The 22,528-nt window shown below is 44.9% G+C and overlaps 1 protein-coding gene across 1 annotated transcript in view; it reads right to left on the bottom strand.

The window, feature by feature from the left end:
* The window catches only part of LOC147092229 (lysine-specific demethylase 2A-like), a 520,639-nt gene that overhangs the window by 28,038 nt on the left and 470,073 nt on the right, over positions 1–22,528 (bottom strand). The window lies entirely within an intron of this gene.

Genomic DNA, 22,528 nt, shown 5'->3' with positions numbered 1-22,528 from the left:
GGCCGGGGGGGAAGAGGCGGAGGCCGACCCGCCCCTTCCTGCTGCTGGGGCCCGCCTCCCGCCCAGAGCCCGGCCCAGAATCACCCAACCCCGGGCCCGAGAGAGAGGAAGAGAGAGTGTGAGAGAAAGTGAGAGAGAGAGAGAGAGATAGTTGGAAAACTGTACCTTTTTGCTATGTAAGCTTTGGCAATATGGTTCTCTGTAAACTTTCATGCCAATAAAGCATTTGAATTGAATTGAATTGAAAAAATTGATAGAGAGAGACAGAGACAGAGACAGACCCTACCTTGGTGCCAAATATGTAACAACATGTCACAACCCGAGGACTGTTTAAAATTAATATTGAATGTACCCAATGATGTAGAAAGACTTTAAATTAATATTGTTTAAAAGTAATATTGTATGTACCCAACAAGGGTCAAAATTGTTTGACACCTACAGAATGTTGGAAAACTGTACTTTTTTTTGTGTAAGTTTTGGCAATATGGTTCTCTGTAAACTTTCATGCCAATAAAGCATTTGAATTGGAATTGGAATTGGAGAGAGAGTGAGTGAGAGAGAGAGAGAGAGAGAGAGAGTCAGAGAGAGAGATAGAGAGACAGAGAGAGAGAGTGTGAGAGAGACAGAGAGAGTGAGAGAGAGACAGAGAGAGTGTGAGAGAGAGAGAGAGAGAGAGAGAGTGTGAGAGAGAGACAGAGAGAGAGTGTGTGAGAGAAAGAGAGAGAGAGAGAGAGAGACAGCGAGAGAGAGATGTACCTTTTTGCTATGTAAGCTTTGGCAATATGGTTCTCTGTAAACTTTCATGCCAATAAAGCATTTGAATTTGAATTTGAATTTGAGAGAGAGAGAGACAGACAGTGAGAGAGAGAGAGAGACAGAGTGTGTGTGAGAGAGAGAGAAAGTGAGAGAGAGACAGAGAGAATAAAAAGAAAATTCTACAACATCCAAATCCCAATCAAAATCTGGCTCAAAATATTTGACAGCATAATCCTGCCCATTGCACTGTACGGTAGTGAAGTATGGGGCCCGCTAAATCACCAAAGCTACACTAAATGGGAAAAACACACAATAGAAGCCCTACATGCAGAATTCTGCCGAAGCATCCTTCGCACCCAAAGAAAAACGCCAACAAATGCATGCAGAGCCGAACTAGGCAGATACCCACTGATAATAAACATCCAAAAACGAGCACTAAACTTCCTAAATCACCTCAAATCTAGCTCCCCAGACACCCTTCATTTCAAAGCCTTTCAGACCCAAGAGCTAAACCCAGAAAAGAGTCCCCTGAGTCAGCTGCTACTGAAACTAAGTACTCAGCCGGACCCTGACCAGCCCCAGACCAACACAGCCGTCCAAACACCAATCCGAGTGAACCAAATCATTAAAAAATGCAAAGAAACCTACCTGGAACATTGGAACAAAATAACCGAAAGCCAAAGCAGATTAGAATGTTACCGGGCCCTAAAAAGAGAATATAAACTGGCAGACTACCTCACGACCATCAGAGACACAAAACAGAGACAGACCCTCACCAGGTACAGACTAAGCGACCACCAACTGGAAATTGAAAAAGGCAGATACAAGAAATCCTGGCAGCCTAGAGAGAATAGAATATGCGATCAATGTCTGGCTGGCGAGGTTGAAACAGAAATGCATTTCCTCCTAAAATGCGAAAAATTCAACACATCAAGAAACATATTATTCAACAAGCTAAGCCAAACAACCCCAGATTTCAAGGAATTGGATGATCTGTCAAAATTGAGATTAGTCCTAGGAGAAGGAGACAGACCATACCTTGGGGCCAAATATGTAACAACATGTCACAACCTGAGGACTGTTTAAAAGTAAGACTGTTTAAAATTAATATTGAACGTACCAAATGAAGTAGAAAGACTGTTTAAAATTAATATTGTTTAAAAGTAATATTGTATGTACCCAACAAATGTCAAATCGATTGACACCTACAGAATGTTGGAAAACTGTACCTTTTTGCTATGTAAGCTTTGGCAATATGGTTCTCTGTAAACTTTCATGCCAATAAAGCATTTGAATTGAATTGAATTGAATTGAAATTGAATTGAATTGAATTGAATTGATTGAATTGAATTGAATTGAATTGAATTGAATTGAATTGAGAGAGAGACAGAGAGAGAGAATGTGAGAGAAAGTGAGAGAGAGAGAGAGAGAGAGTGTGTGAGAGAAAGAGACAGACCCTCACCAGGTACAGACTAAGCGACCACCAACTGGCAATTGAAAAAGGAAGATGGAAGAAATCCTGGCAGCCTAGAGAGAATAGAATATGTGATCAATGTCTGGCCGGCGAGGTTGAGACAGAGATGCATTTCCTCCTAAAATGCGAAAAATTCAACACAACAAGAAACATATTATTTGACAAGCTCAGCCAAACAACCCCAGATTTCAAAGAATTGGATGACCTGTCAAAATTAAGATTAGTCCTGGGAGAAGGAGACAGACCATACCTTGGTGCCAAATATGTAACAACATGTCACAACCTGAGGACTGTTTAAAATTAATACTGAATGTACCCAACGACGTTCAACGACTTTAAATTAATACTGTTTAAACTAATATTGTATGTACCCAACGAAGGTCAAAATTGTTTGACACCTACACAATGTTGGAAAACTGTACTTTTTGTTATGTAAGCTTTGGCAATATGGTTCCCTGTAAACTTTCATGCCAATAAAGCATTTGAATTGAATTGAATTGAATTGAGAGAGACAGTGAGAGAGAGAGAGAGAGACAGTGAGAGAGAGAGAGACAGAGTGAGAGAGAGACAGAGAGAGAGAGAGAGTGTGAGAGAAAGTGAGAGAGAGAGAGAGAGAGAGACAGTGAGAGAGAGAGAGACAGAGTGAGAGAGAGAGAGAGAAAGTGAGAGACAGAGAGAGAGAGAGAGACAGAGAGAGAGAGAGTGAGAGAAAGTAAGAGAGAGAGAGTGAGAAAGTGAGAGAGAGACAGAGAGAGAGAGTGTGAGAGAAAGTGAGAGAAAGTGAGAGAGAGTGTGTGAGAGAAAGTGAGAGAGAGAGACAGAGAGAGAGAGAGAGAGAGAGTGTGAGAGAAAGCACCCTGATGAAAAAATTGAATTGAATTGATTGAATTGAATTGAGAGAGAGAGAGTGTGAGAGAAAGTAAGAGAGAGCGAGACAGAGAGACAGAGTGTGTGAGAGAAAGTGAGAGAGAGACAGAGTGAGAGAGAGACAGAGAGAGAGAGACAGAGAGAGTGTGAGAGAAAGTGAGAGAGAGAGAGAGAGAGAGTGTGAGAGAAAGTGAGAGAGAGAGAGACAGAGAGAGAGAGTGTGTGAGAGAAAGTGAGAGAGAGAGAGAGAGTGTGTGAGAGAAAGTGAGAGAGAGAGAGAGAGAGTGTGAGAGAAAGCACCCTGATGGAAAGCCGGAGAGGAATGCACTAAATTATTACTATTGTTATTTTATCATTACTATTACTATTATTAGATAGCAGTATGTGCATGCCTCATGAAATTTATACTAAATCGTCATTTAGCATTATAGAAACTAGTGTTTTCACACTCGTCCCACAAAATAGGTCCATTTTATTTCGTTTTTTTTTAACTATATAAATGCGTTCTTTCCACATAAGCTGCTGGAATATCCAGGGTCTCCGCTCCTCAACTTTTGGGATGAAGAGTACAGACCCTGAATTCCTAAAAGCTATAAAAGACATTGATATAATTGTGTTAACAGAAACATGGTGCCAAAAGGACGTGCCCACCCACTGTCCTCCAATGTACCATGAAATCATTGTGCCCTCAGTAAAGAACACTAAGACACGCAAGGGCAGAACCTCCGGGGGAATCTTGGTGTGGTATAAAGGAGAACTGGACAAACACATCTCACCGATAAAACAGGGAAAATCACATGTATGGCTAAAATTAGATAAAAATATAGGAATAACAAAAAAAGATGTCTACTTATGTGCGATCTACATACCTCCAATAGAATCGCCATATTTTGAAGAGGAGTTATTTGATACTCTCCACATGGAAATCAGCCATTTCCAGGCCAAAGGAAAGGTGCTACTATGTGGGGACCTAAATGCAAGGACCGGATGTGAACCTGACTTCATAGACCCACAGGGCAACAACCATGTGTTTGGCCAGACCCCTTCATATGTCACACCAGCCATCGCAAATCGGAACAACCTTGACTGTGAAATAAATAAAAGCGGTAGGGAGGTAGTGCAACTCTGCCGAGCCTTAGGCCTGTACATAGTTAACGGTAGGTTCAGAGGGGACTCCTTAGGGAGACTCACATATTCCTCAACTCTTGGGTCTAGTGTGGTGGATTATACAATCACTGACCTGGACCCCTGCGATATCAACGCATTCACTGTCAGGCAGCAATCCCCCCTCTCAGACCATAACCAAATAAATGTGTACCTTAAACTTTCTGCCCAAACTACAGACACAAAAAAGGAACCCAGTAAGCTCCATAAAATAAACCAGACATACAGATGGGCCCCAGACAGTGGAGATAAATTCATCACAGCACTAAATTCACCTGATCTCACAAGTAAAATATCAAAATTTAAAGAAAATCTATGAGATCACCAGAGATGGTGTAAACATGGCCATAGATGATATAAATATGATCTTCCATGAGGCAGCTGTAAAAGCCGACCTTGTGAAACAGAAGAGGAAACGTTACAAAAGACAAAATAAAAATGAGAAATGGTTTGACCATGAATGCAAAAATGCCAGAAAAGACCTGAGAAAAATATCAAACCAAAAGCATCGCCAACCAAACAATCCAGACCTACGTATTAGATACAATGAGACCCTCAAAAGATATAAACACACCATTAGGAACAAAACACAAAATTATACCCACAAAATACTCGAAGAAATTGAAAACTCCATTAATCCAAATCAATTCTGGGATATGTGGAATAACCTGAGTACAACACAATTGCAAGCATTACCAATCCAAGATGGCGACATCTGGAGAACACATTTTGAAAACCTCTACAAAGACAGCCCAATAAACGAAACAAACCCAAGTCAACATCATGTCACAGAAAAACTCCACACATTAGAAGCAACAATTAAAGACAACCAAAACCCTCTAGACTCCCCAATCACATGGAAAGAACTGGCGACAAAAACAAAATCTCTCCACCTAAAGAAAGCCTGTGGTCCAGACAACATCAAAAATGAAATGCTCAAGTTCAGCAATATGGAGATGCAGGGTGCTGTACTCAAGTTATTCAACATCATATTACGTTCAGGCTGTTTTCCCGATATCTGGTGCCAAGGACTCATCTCTCCCATATATAAAAGTGGAAACAAATCAGACCCAAATAACTACCGCGGCATCTGTGTCAACAGTTGTCTAGGGAAGTTATTCTGCAGTATTCTAAATAGTAGATTACTGGATTTTCTTAACAAACATAATATCCTTAGAAAAAACCAAATAGGCTTTCTTCCAAAACACCGCACCACCGACCATATCTATACCCTTCACACTCTCATTGAAAAACATATACACCAAACAAAAAATGGGAAAATATTCGCTTGTTTCATTGACTTCAAGAAAGCCTTTGACTCTATCTGGCACGAAGGGCTCTATTATAAACTTCTTCAGTGTGGAATAGGGGGCAAAGTCTATGACCTTATTAAATCGATGTATCTGAAAAATAAATGCGGTGTCAAAATTGGAGACAAACGCACCGGTTTCTTCACCCAGAGAAGAGGCGTCCGGCAGGGCTGCAATTTGAGCCCGACCCTGTTCAACATATACATAAATGAATTAGCAGACATGCTGGAGCAAAGCGAGTCACCGGGTCTCTGTCTCCTGGATGGAGAAGTGAAATCCCTGTTCTATGCGGACGACCTGGTTCTGCTGTCTCCCACAGAACAGGGATTACAGCAACAATTAGACCTACTCGACAAATACTGCCAAAATTGGGCCCTAACAGTAAATCTAAAGAAAACCAACATCATGATTTTTCAAAAAAGGCCCAGGTGTCAGGAAAACAAATACCAGTTTACTCTCAGTGATACCATCATAGGACACACTATGAGCTACACTTACCTTGGTCTAACCATTACAGCATCAGGGAGCTTCAGCATAGCAGTGAATGCACTAAAAGAAAAAGCCTGAAGAGCCCTATATGCAATAAAAAGAAAATTCTACAACATCCAAATCCCAATCAAAATCTGGCTCAAAATATTTGACAGCATAATCCTGCCCATTGCGCTGTACGGAAGTGAAGTATGGGGCCCGCTCAATCACCATAGCTACACTAAATGGGAAAAACACACAATAGAAGCCCTACATGCAGAATTTTGCCGAAGCATTCATCGCACCCAAAGGAAAACACCAACAAATGCATGCAGAGCCGAACTAGGCAGATACCCACTGATAATAAACATCCAAAAACGAGCACTAAACTTCCTAAATCACCTCAAATCTAGCTCCCCAGACACCCTTCATTTTAAAGCCTTCCAGACCCAAGAGCTAAACCCAGAAAAGAGTCCTCTGAGTCAGCTGCTACTGAAACTAAGTACTCCTACTCAGCCGGACCCTGACCAGTCCCAGACCAACACTGCCGTCCAAACACCAATCCGAGTGAACCAAATCATTAAACAATGCAAAGAAACCTACCTGGAACATTGGAACAAAATAACCAAAAGCCAAAGCAGATTAGAATGTTACCGGGCCCTAAAAAGAGAATATAAACTGGCAGACTATCTCTCGACCATCAGAGACACAAAACAGAGACAGACCCTCACCAGGTACAGACTAAACGACCACCAACTGGCAATTGAAAAAGGAAGATACAAGAAATCCTGGCAGCCTAGAGAGAATAGAATATGTGATCAATGTCTGGCCGGCGAGGTTGAGACAGAGATGCACTTCCTCCTAAAATGCGAAAAATTCAACACAACAAGAAACATATTATTTGACAAGCTCAGCCAAACAACCCCAGATTTCAAAGAATTGGACGACCTGTCAAAATTAAGATTAGTCCCGGGAGAAGGAGACAGACCATACCTTGGTGCCAAATATGTAACAACATGTCACAACCTGAGGACTGTTTAAAATTAATACTGAATGTACCCAACGATGTTCAACGACTGTTTAAATTAATATTGTTTAAATTAATATTGTATGTACCCAACGAAGGTCAAAATTGTTTGACACCTACAAAATGTTGGAAAACTGTACTTTTTGTTATGTAAGCTTTGGCAATATGGTTCCCTGTAAACTTTCATGCCAATAAAGCATTTGAATTGAATTGAATTGAATTGAATTGAATTGAATTGAATTGAATTGAGAGACAGAGAGAGAGACAGAGAGAGAGAGAGAGAGTGTGTGAGAGAAAGTGAGAGAGTGAGAGAGAGAGAGAGAGAGAGATAGAAACAGTGAGAGACTGGGAGAGAGACAGAGAGAGAGAGAGAGAGTGTGTGAGAGAAAGTGAGAGAGAGACAGAGTGAGAGAGACAGTGAGAGAGAGAGACAGTGAGAGAGAGAGACAGAGAGAGTGAGAGAGAGAGAGAGAGACAGTGAGAGAGAGCGAGAGATAGTGAGAGAGAGACAGTTTAAATTAATACTGTCTGTACCCAACGAGGGTCAAAAACGTTTGACACCTACAGAATGTTGGAAACCTGTACTTTTTGTTATGTAAGCTTTGGCAATATGGTTCCCTGTAAACTTTCATGCCAATAAAGCATTTGAATTTGAATTTGAATTTGATTTGATAGAGACAGTGAGAGAGAGAGCGAGATAGAGAGACAGAGATAGAGAGACAGAGACAGTGAGAGAGAGAGAGACAGTGAGAGAGAGACAGAGAGAGAGCGAGAGAGAGAGATAGAGAGAGACAGTGAGAGAGAGACAGTGAGAGAGAGAGACAGTGAGAGAGAGAGAGAGAGAGAGAGAGCGAGAGAGACAGTGAGAGAGAGAGAGAGACAGAGATAGAGAGACAGAGAGAGAGAGACAGTGAGAGAGAGACAGAATTTCTACCAAAAATTCACAAAAATATGCCCGGAATTCAGAAATTTGAATGACGACCAAAAACTCCCATACCTACTAGGGGAAGAGAGAAATTGTGTAACCTTAGCGGCACACTATGTTACAGCTTGCCATAAACAGAGGGACAACCACTAAATATAAAAGAGTATATACAAATTATATGAATGCATATTTATACACTCAGGGATATATCTGTTTATACACTGTATGGATAGATTTGTATTTTTGTGTTCAACCATGAATGTTTTTCGATGCTTTCTCAACATAAGATGTACCTTGTCATGCCAATAAAGCGATTTGAATTGAATTGAATTGAATTGAGAGAGAGCGAGAGAGAGACAGTGAGAGAGCGAGAGAGAGACAGAGAGAGAGAGATCTTGGGTCTAGTGTGGTGGACTATACAATCACTGACCTGGACCCCTGCGATATCAACTCATTCACTGTCAGGCAGCAATCCCCCCTCTCAGACCATAACCAAATAAATATGTACCTTAAACTTTCTGCCCAAACTACAGACACAAAAAAAGAACCCAGTAAGCTCCATAAAATAAACCAGACATACAGATGGGCCCCAGACAGTGGAGAAAAATTCATCACAGCACTAAAGTCACCTGATCTCACCAGTAAAATATCAAAATTTAAAGAAAACCCATACGAGATCACCAGAGATGGTGTAAACATGGCCATAGAGGATATAAATATGATCTTCCATGAGGCAGCTGTAAAAGCCGACCTTGTGAAACAGAAGAGGAAGCGTCACAAAAGACAAAATAAAAATAAGAAATGGTTTGACCACGAATGCAAAAATGCCAGAAAAGACCTGAGAAAAATATCAAACCAAAAGCATCGCCAACCAAACAATCCGGACCTACGTACTAGATACAATGAAACCCTCAAAAGATATAAACACACCATTAGGAACAAAACACAAAACTATACCCACAAAATACTCGAAGAAGTTGAAAACTCCACCAATCCAAAACAATTCTGGGAAATGTGGAATAACCTGAGTACAACACAATTGCAAGCATTACCAATCCAAGATGGCGACATCTGGAGAACACATTTTGAAAACCTCTACAAAGACATCCCAATAAACGAAACAAACCCAAGTCAACATCAGGTCACAGAAAAACTCCACACATTAGAAGCAACAATTAAAGACAACCAAAACCCTCTAGACTCCCCAATCACATGGAAAGAACTGGCCACAAAAACAAAATCTCTCCACCTAAAGAAAGCCTGTGGCCCAGACAACATCAAAAATGAAATGCTCAAGTTCAGCAATATGGAGATGCAGGGTGCGGTACTCAAATTATTCAACATCATATTACGTTCAGGCTGTTTTCCCGATATCTGGTGCCAAGGACTAATCTCCCCCATATATAAAAGTGGAAACAAATCAGACCCAAATAACTACCGCGGCATCTGTGTCAACAGTTGTCTAGGGAAGTTATTCTGCAGTATTCTAAATAGTAGATTACTTGATTTTCTTAACAAACATAATATCCTCAGAAAAAACCAAATAGGCTTTCTTCCAAAACACCGCACCGCCGACCATATCTATACCCTTCACACCCTCATTGAAAAACATATACACCAAACAAAAAATGGGAAAATATTCGCCTGTTTCATCGACTTCAAGAAAGCCTTTGACTCTATATGGCACGAAGGGCTCTATTATAAACTTCTTCAGTGTGGAATAGGGGGCAAAGTCTATGACCTTATTAAATCAATGTATCTGAAAAACAAATGCGGGGTCAAAATTGGAGACAAACGCACCGATTTCTTCACCCAGAGAAGAGGCGTCCGGCAGGGCTGCAATTTGAGCCCGACCCTGTTCAACATATACATAAATGAATTAGCAGACATGCTGGAGCAAAGCGAGTCACCAGGTCTCCGTCTCCTGGATGGAGAAGTGAAATCCCTGTTCTATGCGGACGACCTGGTTCTGCTGTCTCCCACAGAACAGGGATTACAGCAACAACTAGACCTACTCGACAAATACTGCCAAAATTGGGCTCTAACAGTAAATCTAAAGAAAACCAACATCATGATTTTTCAAAAAAGGCCCAGATGTCAGGAAAACAAATACCAGTTTACCCTCAGTGATACCACTATAGGACACACTATGAGCTACACCTACCTTGGTCTAACTATTACAGCATCAGGGAGCTTCAGCATAGCAGTGAATGCACTAAAAGAAAAAGCACGAAGAGCCCTATATGCAATAAAAAGAAAATTCTACAACATCCAAATCCCAATCAAAATCTGGCTCAAAATATTTGACAGCATAATCCTGCCCATTGCACTGTACGGTAGTGAAGTATGGGGCCCGCTAAATCACCAAAGCTACACTAAATGGGAAAAACACACAATAGAAGCCCTACATGCAGAATTCTGCCGAAGCATCCTTCGCACCCAAAGAAAAACGCCAACAAATGCATGCAGAGCCGAACTAGGCAGATACCCACTGATAATAAACATCCAAAAACGAGCACTAAACTTCCTAAATCACCTCAAATCTAGCTCCCCAGACACCCTTCATTTCAAAGCCTTTCAGACCCAAGAGCTAAACCCAGAAAAGAGTCCCCTGAGTCAGCTGCTACTGAAACTAAGTACTCAGCCGGACCCTGACCAGCCCCAGACCAACACAGCCGTCCAAACACCAATCCGAGTGAACCAAATCATTAAAAAATGCAAAGAAACCTACCTGGAACATTGGAACAAAATAACCGAAAGCCAAAGCAGATTAGAATGTTACCGGGCCCTAAAAAGAGAATATAAACTGGCAGACTACCTCACGACCATCAGAGACACAAAACAGAGACAGACCCTCACCAGGTACAGACTAAGCGACCACCAACTGGAAATTGAAAAAGGCAGATACAAGAAATCCTGGCAGCCTAGAGAGAATAGAATATGCGATCAATGTCTGGCCGGCGAGGTTGAAACAGAGATGCATTTCCTCCTAAAATGCGAAAAATTCAACACATCAAGAAACATATTATTCAACAAGCTAAGCCAAACAACCCCAGATTTCAAGGAATTGGATGACCTGTCAAAATTGAGATTAGTCCTAGGAGAAGGAGACAGACCATACCTTGGGGCCAAATATGTAACAACATGTCACAACCTGAGGACTGTTTAAAATTAAGACTGTTTAAAATTAATATTGAACGTACCAAATGAAGTACAAAGACTGTTTAAAATTAATATTGTTTAAAAGTAATATTGTATGTACCCAACAAATGTCAAATCGATTGACACCTACAGAATGTTGGAAAACTGTACCTTTTTGCTATGTAAGCTTTGGCAATATGGTTCTCTGTAAACTTTCATGCCAATAAAGCATTTGAATTGAATTGAATTGAATTGAAATTGAAATTGAATTGAAATTGAATTGAAATTGAAATTGATAGAGAGACAGAGAGAGACAGAGAGAGAGAGACAGTGAGAGAGAGACAGTGAGAGAGAGAGACAGAGTGAGAGAGAGACAGAGAGACCTAAGAAAAGAGTATATACAAATTATACGAAGGTATATTTATACACTCAGGGATATATCTGTTTATACACTGTATGGATAGATCTGCGTTTATGTGTTCAACCATAAATGTTTTTCGATGCTTTGGCAACATAAGATGTACCTTATCATGCCAATAAAGCGATTTGAATTGAATTGAATTGAATTGAGAGAGATAGAGAGAGAGACAGAGAGAAGATAGAGAGAGAGACAGAGAGAGAGAGAGAGAGAGATAGGCAGAGAGAGAGAGACAGAGATAGAGAGACAGAGAGAGAGACAGAGAGGAGAGAGAGAGAGAGACAGAGAGAGAGATAGAGAGACAGACAGAGAGACAGACAGAGAGAGACAGAGAGATAGAGAGACAGACAGAGACAGAGAGAGAGACAGAGAGATAGAGACAGACAGACAGAGAGAGAGATAGAGAGAGACAGAGAGAGAGAGAGATAGAGAGACAGATAGAGAGACAGACAGAGAGACAGAGAGATAGAGAGACAGACAGAGAGACAGAGACAGAGAGATGTTCTTTTTTCCCCATTTAGACACGACAAACACATATTACTATTTATCATATTCTAACCCATCACAGAAAAAAAAAATCAATTTTAACATGAAATCCTTATATATCTCAACCTGGAATATCCAAGGTCTACGCTCTTCTATGCTTGGCATGAAGAATGAGACACCAGAGTTCCTAGATGAGATTAAAAATCTAGACATTATCTTTCTACAGGAAACCTGGTGTAGAGGAGAAGGACACACTGGCTGTCCCATTGGGTACACAGAGCTGGTGGTCCCCTCCAATAAATTGCCAGGAGTAACCCAGGGCAGAGAATCTGGAGGCATACTGATTTGGATCAAAGCAGAACTTAGGAGTTGCATTGAATTTGTGGAAAAGAGCGAAAACCACTTATGGCTCAAAATTAAGAGGGGCATCATCTCCAGCATGAAAGATGTTTTCATTTGCACACTCTATATCCCCCCGACAGAATCCCCGTACTTCAAAGAGGACACCTTCTCCAACATAGAGAGGGAGATTATCCAATTCCTGGCCCAGGGAAATGTGTTGATCTGTGGGGACCTCAACTCAAGAACTGGCGAAGAACCAGACTTCACCAATAATCACGGGAATAATTACATATTTGGGAATAACCATTTTGATCTCCCTTCCCATCCACACAGGCATAACTGCGACAAACAGACAAATGCTAACGGAAAACAGCTCCTGCAGCTCTGTCGAAGCCTGGGTCTGTACATTGTCAATGGTAGGTTCATGGGAGACTACCTAGGAAGATCCACCTATTGCTCACCTCTTGGCTTCAGCACCGTAGACTATATGATTACGGATCTGGACCCATCCTCTTTCAGAACATTCACAGTCAAACCACAAACAACACTGTCAGACCACAGTCAAATTACTGCATATCTTGAAAGGACAGAACCAACCAACACAGAAACACAACCCAGTAAACTGTACAACATTAAAAAATCTTACAGATGGGCCAAAAACAGCATGGAAAAATACCAGAAATCAATTAGCAACCAAACAACTCAAGCTCTCTTGGACACCTTTCTGGAAAATACATACACACACAATAAAGAAGGCGTAAACCGGGCAGTGAATAACCTAAATAATATTTTTGATAATTTGGCATCAATGTCAAACTTGAAAGTTCGAAAGAACAAACCCAAAACAAAAAACTACGAAAAATGGTTTGACTCCGATTGCCAGAACATGAGGAAAAAACTCAGGAAAATATCAAACCAGGAACACAGACAACCAGAAAACGAGGAATTACCCCTTACTTATTGTCAGGCACTAACACAATACAAAAACACACTCAGAACCAAGAAAGAGCAGTATATTAAGAATACACTCAGCTCCATTGAGAATCCATTGATTCCAATTGTTTCTGGGACAACTGGAATACATTACACAAAAAACAACACGATGAATTGGCCATTCAAAACGGAGACACATGGGGAAACCATTTTGAAAAATTATACCAGAAAAACACACTAAGCCCAGAGCAATACCAAATATGCGAAAAACTGGCAAAGCTAGAATCTGCCATAAAAGATAATCAAAACCCGATAGACCCCATAATATCTGAAAAAGAGCTAATTGAAAAACTCAAGGACCTGCGACCAGGAAAAGCTTGCAGGGCAGACGGCATCCTAAGCGAGATGATTAAACACACGGACGATAAAATGAGATTGGCTATACTGAAACTCTTCAACTTGGTTCTGAGTGTCGGTTACTTCCCTGATATCTGGAACAAAGGACTCATAACGCCCATATACAAAAGTGGGTATAAAGGTGACCCAAATAACTATCGAGGCATCTGTGTAAACAGTAACCTGGGGAAGGTTTTCTGTAGTATCATAAACAAAAGACTTATAAACTTCCTTGAGGAGCACAATGTCTTGAGTAAAAGCCAAATTGGATTCCTGCCAAACTATAGAACATCAGATCATATCTTCACCCTACAGACCCTAATTGACAAACACGTTCATCAAAACAAAAGCAAAATCTACGCATGCTTTATAGATTTCCAGAAGGCTTTCGATTCCACCTGGCACGACGGTCTATTCCTGAAACTTATCGAAAGCGGGGTAGGGGGAAAAACATATGATGTAATTAAATCAATGTATACAAACAACAAATGTGCAGTTAAAATTAGAGACAAACAAACAAAATACTTCCCACAGGGGCGGGGGGTGACGCAGGGCTCGCCAATCTCACCGACACTCTTTAATATTTACATAAATGAATTGGCAAAACTACTTGAACAATCTGCAGCACCCGGCCTCACCCTATATGAATCCAAGGTTAAATTCCTCCTCTATGCAGACGACCTGGTTCTGCTGTCACCAACTAAGGAGGGTCTACAGCAGAACCTGGATCTGCTGGAGTCGGTCTGTCAGACCTGGGCCCTGACAATAAACCTCCAAAAAACCAAAGTCCTCGTGTTCCAGCAAAGATCCAGACATCAGGGACCCAAAATAAATCTCACACTAGGAACAACTAAAATCGAACAAACCACTAACTACACATACTTGGGCATAAAAATCAGCTCTACGGGAAATTTCAAACTGGCTGTGAATGAACTGAAAGAGAAAGCTAGAAGGGCTTTCTATGCCATTAAAAGATCAATCCAAATAGAAATCCCAATTAGCATTTGGCTCAAAATTTTCAAATCAGTAATTGAACCAATTGCACTCTATGGCAGTGAAGTGTGGGGACCGCTAACACAACAAGAATTTGCAAAATGGGACAAACACCCAATTGAGATCCTACATGCAGAATTCTGTAAAAGTATCCTCCGGACTCAAAGGAAAACCGTAAACAATGCATGCAGGGCAGAACTAGGCCAATTTCCACTAATAATTACTATCCAAAAAAGAGCCACCAAATTTTGGAAACACCTAAAAATGAGCAACCCCCACTGCTATCATTACGAAGCCTTGAAATGCCAAGAGAGGACCATAAAGAAGAACACCCTCAGTCAACTAGTCCTGGGACTCAGTGAAGTAACTACTAACACTACTAACAATAACCAGCCCCAGGACAGTGACAGCGTAACACAAAGAATTCGACCCAACATAATCGTCACTAAGCAAAAGGAAAAATATCGGTCATATTGGGCAGAAACAACAAAAACCCAAAACAAACTCAATTGCTACTTAGCTCTAAACAGACAATACAACATGGCTGATTACCTGACCATGGTAAAGGATAGCAAACTGAGAAAAACCTTGACAATGTACAGACTTAGTGAACATAGCCTGGCGATCGAAAAAGGTAGACACAGACAGACCCGGCTACCAAGAGAGGACAGGATATGCTCTCACTGCAGTCAGGGAGTGGTGGAGACAGAGATGCACTTCCTCACAGCTTGTAGAAAATATCAGGGCATAAGGGAGAATTTCTACCCAAAATTCACAAAAATATGCCCGGAATTCAGAAATTTGAATGACGACCAAAAACTCCCATACCTACTAGGGGAAGAGAGAAACTGTGTAACACTAGCGGCACACTATGTTACAGCTTGCCATAAACAGAGGGACAACCAGTAAACCTAAGAAAAGAGTATATATAAATTATGCAAATGTATATTTATACACTCAGGGATATATCTGTTTATACACTATATGAATAGATCTGCATTTATGTGTTCAACCATAAATGTATTTTGATGCTTTGGCAACATAAGATGTACCTTATCATGCCAATAAAGCAATTTGAATTGAATTGAAATTGAATTGAATTGATAGAGAGAGATTAAAAAATCAAACCATTAAAAAATCAATCCAAATAGAAATCCCAATTAGCATTTGGCTCAAAATTTTTAAATCAGTAATTGAACCAATTGCACTCTATGGCAGTGAGGTGTGGGGACCGCTAACACAACAAGAATTTGCAAAATGGTACAAACACCCAATTGAGATCCTACATGCAGAATTCTGTAAAAGTATCTTCCGGACTCAAAGGAAAACCGTAAACAATGAATACAGGGCAGAACTAGGCCAATATCCATTAATAATCACTATCCAAAAAAGAGCCACCAAATTTTGGAAACACCTAAAAATGAGCAACCCCCAATGCTCTCATTACGAAGCCCTGAAATGCCAAGAGAGGACCATAAAGAAGAATACCCTCAGTCAACTAGTCCTGGGACTCAGTGAAGTAACTACTAACACTACTAACAATAACCAGCCCCAGGACAGTGACAGCGTAACACAAAGAATTCGACCCAACATAATCGTCACTAAGCAAAAGGAAAAATATCGGTCATATTGGGCAGAAACAACAAAAACCCAAAACAAACTCAATTGCTACTTAGCTCTAAACAGACAATACAACATGGCTGATTACCTGACCATGGTAAAGGATAGCAAACTGAGAAAAACCTTGACAATGTACAGACTTAGTGAACATAGCCTGGCGATCGAAAAAGGTAGACACAGACAGACCCGGCTACCAAGAGAGGACAGGATATGCTCTCACTGCAGTCAGGGAGTGGTGGAGACAGAGATGCACTTCCTCACAGCTTGTAGAAAATATCAGGGCATAAGGGAGAATTTCTACCCAAAATTCACAAAAATATGCCCGGAATTCAGAAATTTGAATGACGACCAAAAACTCCCATACCTACTAGGGGAAGAGAGAAATTGTGTAACCTTAGCGGCACACTATGTTACAGCTTGCCATAAACAGAGGGACAACCACTAAATATAAGAAAAGAGTATATTGTGGCGTTGCCACATTGGGGAAACACTGTGTGTATGTAGATAAACCTGTATAATCCCCTTTTAACTGCTGTATTCCCCTCCCCCCGCAAGACAGTTGCAAGCTGAGAGGAATAAGGCACGTTCAGACTTGCCTGCTGCTGATAGAAGGAAAACCAATCAGGTTCCAGCAGGTGACCAATCCGTGAGTCATCACAGGTTTGCGGGCTTCACGAATTCAGTACTGTATTGTGAGAGTTGGAGTAAAGACCTATTTCTTGTAGCTCGCTGTGTTGCCTATTTCTTTACGCGGGAGACCGTAGTCCCCCACATTGGTGACCCCGAATGTCGGCGGCCGAAGCCCCCGACTCACGCAGCCCTACAGAGGCCAGCAACGACCCGATGGCAACCAGCAGCAGCCTGATGTCGGCCGGCGCCGCGTCCTTGAAGCTCCCCACCTTCTGGGAACACCAAGCACCAGCTTGGTTCGCGCACTAGAAGGCACAATTCACCCTTCGCAGGGTTCAAGACGATGAAGAAAGGTACCTCCACGTAGTCTCAGCACTAGCAAGCTCTACCGCCGCCGAAGTTCTCGACCTGCTGGGGAACCCACCACAGACCGGCAAGTACTCAACCATTAAGGGCCGCTTGCTGCAGGCTTACGGCCTGTCCAAGGAGGAGAGGGCTCGCAGGCTTCTCTCACTACCAGGCCTCGGCGATTCTACCCCGACCCAGTTGATGAGCCGGATGCCTGCGCTCCTGGGCTCTGAACCGCAGTGCTTCTTGTTTCGGGCCCTTTTCCTCAGCCTGCTTCCTCAGCAGGTACAGACTGCCCTCGCGGGGTCCCCGATCACGGACTGCGTACAACTGGCAGCCGCCACGGACAAAGTCTTCGCCGTCGCCCAAATCGGCTGTGCAGCTGCGAGGCTCCCCGACACCACCGAGCGCGCGCCGCCATGCCAGGCCGCAGAACTATGCTACTACCACGCGCGTTTCGGCCACAAGGCCCAACGCTGCAGAGCACCCTGCTCTTTCGATCAAGCCAAGATGGCCACCCGGCCCAACGCACCAGCCCCGCGCCGTCGCCTAGGCCCGCTCGACCGCACTCCCGCCGCCACGATGGCCATCGGCACCGCAGGTAAACTGCTGTACATAACCGACTCTCTTTCAGGGCGCAGATTCCTTTGTGACACCGGAGCCCAATGCAGCATAATTCCTGCCTCCCAGCTCGACATCTAGGCAGGCCGCAGCGGCCCACTCCTCGTGGCGGCAAATGGCGCAGCCATCGCTACTTTCGGAAAGCGACGGGCCGAGGTTTGTTTCAACGGCCAGCGATTTACGTGGGATTTCGTGACGGCCTCGGTGGCACATCCTTTGCTGGGCGCCGATTTTCTTTGCGCCCACGGACTCCTGGTCGACGTCTGCAACAGGTGCCTGATCGACGCAGCAACTTTCGCTTCACTGGCCTGCCAGCAGAGCAACAGCCCGGCCCTCGTCGGGTCCTGCTCCGCCCCGGCGCATGACAACTACGCCCGCCTACTCGCAGATTTCCTGAGGCTCACACAACCGACCTTCTCAGCCGCGGCAGCCAAGCATGGGGTCGAGCACCACATCGCCACTATGGGACCACCAGTGTTCGCTCGAGCCAGACGCCTGGACCCAGCCAAGATGGCGGTGGCCAAGGAAGAATTCGCCATGATGGAAAAACTGGGCATCATCCGCCGCTCGAACAGCCCTTGGTCGTCCCCCCTCCACATTGTGCCCAAGCCGGGTGGTGGCTGGCGCGCCTGCGGCGACGACAGACGGCTCAACGACGCCACCACGCCCGATAGATACCCCATTCCGCACATCCAAGAATTCTCAGCACACCTAGCAGGAAAGTCCGTCTTTTCCAAGGTCGACCTGATTCGCGGCTACCATCAGGTCCCCGTCCACCACGCAGATGTCCAGAAGATGGCGGTCATCACCCCCTTCGGACTGTTCGAGTTCCTGCGCATGCCCTTCGGGCTTAAGAACGCCGCACAGGCCTTCCAACGGCTCATGGACTCCGTCCTACGGGACCTGAGCTTCCTGTTCGTCTATCTGGACAATATCCTCGTGGCCAGTACCAGCAAGGCCGAGCACATCGCGCATTTGCGCTCCCTTTTCCAGCGCCTCAGCCAACACGGGCTAATCATCAACCCAGCCAAATGCCAGTTCGGAGCAGCCCAAATTGACTTTCTCGGCCACAGAATCTCGCCAAGGGGAGCCATTCCCCTACCTTCCAAGGTGCAGGCGGTGGCGGACTTTCCCCAGCCCACCTCGGTTAAGGCGCTGCAGGAATTTTTGGGGATGGTCAATTTCTATCACCGGTTCGTGCCCAAGGCCGCTGCACTCATGCGCCCCCTCTACGAAGCCACCAGGGGCAAAACGGGCAAAGAGCAACTCACCTGGTCCAGCGAGATGGCGACAGCCTTCCACCAGACCAAAAGCGCCTTGGCCAACACCACACTACTGGCCCACCCCATCCCGGGCGCCAAGACCACCCTCACCATGGACGCCTCGGATTACGCCGTCGGCGCCGTCCAGCAACAGTGGGTCGAAGGCGCGTGGCAGCCACTGGCATTTTTCAGCCGACAGCTGCGCAAGAACGAGCAGGCTTACAGCACGTTCGACAGAGAGCTCCTGGCCCTGTTCCTGGCAATCCGGCACTTCCGTTTCCTTCTGGAAGGCCGGCCATTCACCGCATTCGTGGACCACAAGCCGCTCACTTTCGCCATGGCCAAAGTAACTGAACCCTGGTCCTCGCGCCAACTTAACTTCATCTCAGAGTTCACCACGGACATCCGCCACGTCGCCGGCAAGGACAATTTGGTGGCCGACTGCCTCTCAAGACCCTCGCTCCACGCAGTGTACCTGGGCGTCGACTACGCCAGCATGGCGAGAGACCAGGCTGCCGACGCAGAGATCCAGGCCCTCAGGACGTCAACTACCAGCCTCACCCTGGCCGACATCCACTTCCACACAGCCGGCACAACCCTCCTGTGCGACGTCTCAGTCCCCTCGCCTAGGCCGGTCGTTCCATCCGCCTGGCGCGAGTTTTCGATATCATCCACGGCCTCTCACATCCAGGGATGCGTGCGTCTCAGAAACTTATGTCTGCCAAGTTCGTCTGGCCTGGACACCACAAGGATGTGAGAGACTGGACCAACACATGCGTGCCGTGTCAGCGCGCTAAGGTCCAGCAGCACACCAAGGCGCCATTGGAGTGTTTCCCGGTGCCCGAGAGGCGTTTCGACCACGTCCACGTCGATCTGCTAGGCCCCTTGCCGCCGTCGCACGGTTTTACACACCTGCTCACGATCGTCGACCGCACCATCAGATGGCCCGAGGTGGTTCCCCTCGCCTCCACCACCACGACCGACATCGCGCGAGCATTCGTCTCGACATGGGTGGCCCGGTTCGGCGTGCCGACCGACATATCCTCAGACAGAGGCCCCCAGTTCACCTCCCACTTGTGGAATGCCATCATCGCTGGCCTCGGCACCAAGTTGCACAGGACAACAGCCTACCACCCGCAGGCCAACGGGCTCTGCGAACGCTTTCATCGTTCTTTGAAAGCCTCCCTCCGCGCCAGCCTGGTCGACGCCAGCTGGATTGACAAACTACCCTGGGTTCTCCTGGGATTGCGTACCGCGCCCAAAGAGGACCTCCGCGCCTCTGCGGCCGAGATGGTCTACGGCCAACTGCTCAGAGTACCAGGCGACTTCCTCCCCCTGACAACGGAGCCGTGGTCGGCCGCCAGGCAGCTTTCCCTGCACCAGGACGCGGCCCAGCAATTCCGTCCAGTGCCCACTTCGCAACACGCCCCGCAGCCGTCCTACGTGCCTCGAGACTTACGACATGCGGCATTCATCTTCGTGCGCCGGGATGCGCACAGAGGCCCGCTGCAGGCACCATACACCGGCCCCTTCCCAGTATTGGAGACGGGGGACAAAGCTTTTCTTATCGATGTCGGCGGGAAGCCGGACCTTATTTCAGTAGACCGCCTCAAACCGGCGCACCTGGACCTCAGCTTCCCGTTTCGGCCGGCTCCTCCCCCACGGCGGGGCAGACCTCCCGCGTTAGCGGCGGCCCCACAAGAGGACCAAGACACGCCAGAACCTTACTTCCCGGCCGCCGCTCCACCTTCGCCGGCAGCCCGTCCAGCCAGCCCACCGCCAGACCAGCCGACGAACCAACTGGCCGACCTCCCAGACAGCCCTCCTCACACGCCAGATGGCTACTACAGCCGCTACGGCCGCTTGGTCAAACCGCCGCAGAGACTGACTTTTACAGTTAACGAGGATTCTGGGGGGGCGTATGATTGGGGAAACACTGTGTGTATGTAGATAAACCTGTATAATCCCCTTTTAACTGCTGTATTCCCCTCCCCCCGCAAGACAGTTGCAAGCTGAGAGGAATAAGGCATGTTCAGACTTGCCTGCTGCTGATAGAAGGAAAACCAATCAGGTTCCAGCAGGTGACCAATCCGTGAGTCATCACAGGTTCGCGGGCTTCACGAATTCAGTACTGTATTGTGAGAGTTGGAGTAAAGACCTATTTCTTGTAGCTCGCTGTGTTGCCTATTTCTTTATGCGGGAGACCGTAGTCCCCCACAATATACAAATTATATGAATGTATATTTATACACTCAGGGATATATCTGTTTATACACTGTATGGATAGATCTGTATTTTTGGTGTTCAACCATGAATGTTTTTTGATGCTTTGGCAACATAAGATGTAACTTGTCATGCCAATAAAGCAATTTGAATTGAATTGAATTGAATTTAGAGACAGAGAGAGAGATAGAGAGACAGACAGACAGAGAGAGAGACAGAGACAGAGAGACAGACAGAGATAGAGAGACAGAGAGAGATAGAGAGACAGCGAGACAGAGAGATAGAGAGATAGAGACAGATAGACAGAGAGAGAGACAGACAGACAGAGAGAGACAGTTGAGAGAGAGAGACAGAGAGAGAGAGAGAGGCAGAGAGAGACAGACAGCAAGTGAGAGAGACCAAGAGCAAGAGACAGAGCAAGAGCCAGAGAGAAACAGACAGGAAAATATCAGGGCATCAGGGAGAATTTCTACCAAAAATTCTCACAAATATGCCCTGAATTCAGAAATTTGAATGACGACCAAAAACTCCCATACCTACTAGGGGAACAGAGAAACTGTGTAACCTTAGCGGCACACTATGTTACAGCTTGCCATAAACAGAGGGACAACCACTAAATATAAGAAGAGTATATACAAACTATACAAATGTATATTTATACACTCAGGGATATATCTGTTTATACACTGTATGGATAGATCTGCGTTTATGTGTTCAACCATAAATGTTTTTCGATGCTTTGGCAACATAAGATGTACCGTATCATGCCAATAAAGTGATTTGAATTGAATTGAATTGAATTGAGAGAGAGAGAGAGAGAGGGGGAGAGAGAGAGAGAGAGATACAGAGAGGCAAAGACAAAGAGCAAGTGAGAGAGAGTGAGAGACAGACAGCAGCAGAGACAGAGAGAGAGAAACAGGCAGGGACAGAGAGAGAGGCAGAGAGCAAGAGATAGAGACAGAGAGGGGCAGAGGCAGAGAGAGCCAGAGACAGAGAAAGAATGAGAGCAAGTGACAGAGACAGACAGAGCGAGAGGGACAGAGAGAGACAGAGAACAAGAGACAGAGAGAGGCAGAGACAGCGAGAGAGGCAGAGAGCAAGATCGAGAGATAGAGAGCGAGAGA

Source organism: Somniosus microcephalus, unplaced genomic scaffold (genome assembly GCF_052327205.1).
Source record: "Somniosus microcephalus isolate GS21.2 unplaced genomic scaffold, FLI_Smic_1.0 unresolved_chr2, whole genome shotgun sequence".
NCBI lineage: Eukaryota > Metazoa > Chordata > Chondrichthyes > Squaliformes > Somniosidae > Somniosus > Somniosus microcephalus.
This window is presented reverse-complemented; position numbering and strand designations above follow the sequence as displayed.